This window comes from Protobothrops mucrosquamatus, unplaced genomic scaffold, assembly GCF_001527695.2.
Source record: "Protobothrops mucrosquamatus isolate PMUCROS unplaced genomic scaffold, P.Mucros_1.0 scaffold3742, whole genome shotgun sequence".
In the NCBI taxonomy this organism is placed as follows: domain Eukaryota; kingdom Metazoa; phylum Chordata; class Lepidosauria; order Squamata; family Viperidae; genus Protobothrops; species Protobothrops mucrosquamatus.
This window is the reverse complement of record NW_015389695.1, coordinates 25,534-29,228: the sequence shown is the minus strand read 5'-3', so window position 1 is coordinate 29,228 and position 3,695 is coordinate 25,534. Positions and strand designations below refer to the sequence as shown.

Sequence of the window (3,695 nt, the reverse complement as noted above, 5' to 3'; positions counted from 1 at the left end):
ATTAACTTTATTTTGGGGGAGAGAAATGAAAGTTTATATAAATTCATTTATATAAATTCATTCATTTATATAAATTCATTTTAAGAGGTCCGCAGTATTGCAAAGTTGTGATTGAGAGGTTATGTTGGGGGAGGGGGGCGATGACAACTTCCTCATTGGCTCAAGGGGGCAATTCGTTCAAAAAGGTTAAGAACCACTGGACTAGATGACCTACAAGATCCCTTCCAACTCTTATTCTGTATTCTGTATCAGCTCAATCCACTTCACAGGTGGGATAAAAATTAATAATAATCCTCAGTAACCCCAGCTCTTAAGCATTTCTACCATATAAACAGTGCTCAACTTATCTAACAAAGTCTATGATGTGCTTTTGCACACAGTATGAAAGGAAGGATAAAAATGCCCCCAAGAGCTCAACTCTTAGTGATTTAATAGATGTATCAATGCATTTTTCTTGGCAATGTACCAAAGTGGTTTTCTTTGCCCGATGCTATTAAATTTCCTGGTCTAACCTACAGCCTGATTTTTCTTAGTGCTTTTCCATCTCTAATACTACCATATTCACTCCACTGATTTGCTGACCCACTTAATAGTAATAGCAGTAAGTCCTTTCTTCAGAAATGTGATACGTGGAAATAGTTACTATCATGGTTCCTATACTTAATAATAAATAAAAAAATACTTAAACTGGAAAAAATTATCCAGCTTCAGGGATAGACATTCTGACTGTCTGAAAGTGAAGCAAATAACTTAATGTAAGAACATAACCTAAATACTGACCTTGACATGCATGTTTTAATAAATGACTACATTTTCTGAATAGTTTTTATCCCAGAGCTGTAGTTGCACTCAACAACGAACTAAAGGGCCACCATCAGTGAACTGTTGGACAGTATTACTTGGTCTGTTGTGTGGATGTTGGGGGGTTTTAAGGGTGGGGATTGGGGTGGGGGGAGTGTGTTGGGGATTATGTGTGTGGGACTTGGTTTTTGGGTGTCAAGTAAATTTTGTTGTATATGTATACTATGTACGCACATACAATGACAATAAAGTAAAGTATTTCTATTTATTTACTACAGATTGTGATTCTAAAACACAAATCTGAAAAAAGAAAGCACATGCAAATTACACAACTGGGAACCAAAAATTTTGAAACGGACAGCAAATTGCCAAGTGACACTCAAATACCATGAATTAAGACATGAATTAATTAATTCCTAAGATCCTGGTGGCGCAGTGGTTAGAATACAGTACTGCAGGCTACTTCTGCTAACTCCAGGCTGCCAGCAGTTTGGCAGTTTGAGTCTCACTGGTTCAAGGTTGACTCAGCCTTCCATCCTTCTGATATCAGTAAAATGAGGACCCAGATTATTGGGGGCAATATGCTGACTCTGTAAACCACTTAGAGAGGGCTGTAAAGCACTGTGAAATGATATATAAGTCTAAGTGCTATTGCTATCATGAGCAAATCTATTTTTGCTTAAACATAAAAACATAAAACATAAAACAGGGAGCCTTTGTACACACTGTGCAGCTCTAACAAATTATATTCAGGCCATGCAACACATACATTTGATTAAAATTTATCTAGATTAACTTATATGGTCTTACAATGTTGAAATATGAAATCACATGGTACACTAAAAACTAAGAGCATCCTACTCCCCTCTCTATTTTAGCAAAGGGGCATATATGTATTGCCATGACATTAAAAAAAGCTTGACAATTATGTTGGCACCAGATAGACAATACCATTACTCTTTGCAAGAGTACAAAACATTACAGGATTTAGAGAATAACAAGAGTTGGAAGAAACCTTGGAGGTCTTCTATCCAGGTGACCCATACAATTCCAGACAACTGGCTGTCCAGTCTCCAAGTATTCCCTTTACAAGAAGAGTAAAAGAGCAGTTTGCTGTAGGATTAAGATATCAGGCTAGAACTTACGGCAAATTCGAGTCCCACCTTAGGCCTGAAGCCAACTGGGTGACCCTGGGCCAGTCACTTTTTGTCAATCCTAGGAAGGACACAAGGGCTAACCACTCACAAAACATGTTGCCAAGAAAATTGCAGGGCTTGTCCAGGAAGTCCCCAGGAATCAACAATGACTGGAAGGCAGCTTCTGCCTCCCAAATTAACAGAATTTCCAGAAACAAACAACGAAGACATTGAAACACTTCTAAATCTTGCCCAGAATATTAGACAAATCAGCAAAGAAGCCTGTAATATTTTAAAGATTGGACAAATTTATTGATGCATAAAACTTTAGGCACATGGGATGCCGCTATTCTGGAAAAAGTGAAACTCTTGGATAATACGGCAATCCCGAGAAACACCCACTGAAAGCCTCTTACCTGGGGGAATCTGTTTTCTTTCCTTCTTCGGCTAACTTTGAGGTCTTGGAAGCCTTCCGGTCGCCCTAGTAAAGAAATAAGTGAGGGAGAACACGGACCCCAAACCAGGCTTGTTCCATTACCCGAAACGAATTAAATCCACAAGAGAGTTATTAATACCAGTGAAGGGCAGATTATGGCACGTCCAGATCAAATGCTTCGAGTCACGTGTAGTAGCGATACTAAGCTACCCCAGTACCTTCCTAGGAAAGTACGTGGCTCAACCGGACCCAGGGTTGCTCTCAATGAGGAACGGACCATTTGAATCACAAAGGAGTTATCTGACACGTCCCGGGCACCAACACCTAAACATTAACCTTCCGTGGCCATGGAGGAAATGATAAGATTTACCTTCCTGGTAGCGGCCATTACCAGTAGAAAGAAAGGAGGATCTGATTGGCTTGCGCAATCCCAAACCGTCGATGCCTATAACTTCCGTCATGCATTGCGCAAAGTTCTCATTAACCACCGAGTGACTCAAAGAAGCAAGTCACAAGCGTCTTTTGGCATAGAAGTCGGGTGAAACTCGGGCTTTAATCCAGTGTTTCTCAAATTAAGCAACTTTAAAATGGTTGGAGAATTCTGGAAGTTGAAGTCCACAAAAGCTTTAATCTAAGGCCACCATACTTTTCTGCAATAATCCGTGTGGTCACCAATGAGTGGCAAAAAGATACAGAATAAAGGGAAATAATCCTGTCCCAGCGTAATATTGCATGATCCAATCTGAGTCGGTCACCGGGACCAGAGGTTTAGTCTTCCAAGATTTCGGACTCGTGTTCTAGTTCATCTTCAGGAACCTGAGAAGAGAAGTTTCCTGAGGATGGGATCCAGCACAAGTCAGAAAGCTTGGAAGAATAAGCCTCTGGTCCTTGTGGCCGACTAAGAATGGATTCTGCAAGATAGAGAATATTCTACCTTTTCCCACTCCTCAAACGCTAGCAAAAACCAGCCTTCTCAAAGGCTCAGAATGCAAATGAGACTTTATATGTTCAAAAATAAGAAAAAATAAAACACTGATGTGTCTTTTTCTTGATTGAGAGGTATATACTTCTTGAATGCTGTTAGAAATCCTACTAAGTATGTAATTATAGTATTAACATCTATTAACATTTTAGTGGTGTATTTTTGATATTTTTTTCCCTTTGACATTCTTTTTCTGTTAAATGGATGACATGGAAGAAACCAGCGTGGCTGCACAAAGATCTTGCTAACAAACTAAAAGACTGAAGGGATGTTATTATGCTTAAGCCTGATATTAGTAATATTGATATTAGTAGTGATTTATTTATTTATTAACTTTATT

The 3,695-nt window shown here is 39.0% G+C and overlaps 1 protein-coding gene across 2 annotated transcripts in view; it reads right to left on the bottom strand.

Moving 5' to 3' along the window:
- LOC107298143 (small integral membrane protein 30-like) overlaps positions 1–2,810 on the bottom strand; it is a 23,668-nt gene extending 20,858 nt beyond the window's left edge. The window contains exons 1-2 of one of the 2 annotated variants that reach the window (XM_029286459.1): positions 2,744–2,810; positions 2,354–2,418 (exon numbers count right to left, since the gene is read on the bottom strand). The gene's annotated coding sequence lies outside the window, so the exon portion shown is untranslated. The remainder of the gene's footprint in view (positions 1–2,353; positions 2,419–2,743) is intronic. The other variant, XM_029286460.1, reaches the window with a different exon arrangement.
- Positions 2,811–3,695: the final 885 nt, after the last annotated feature.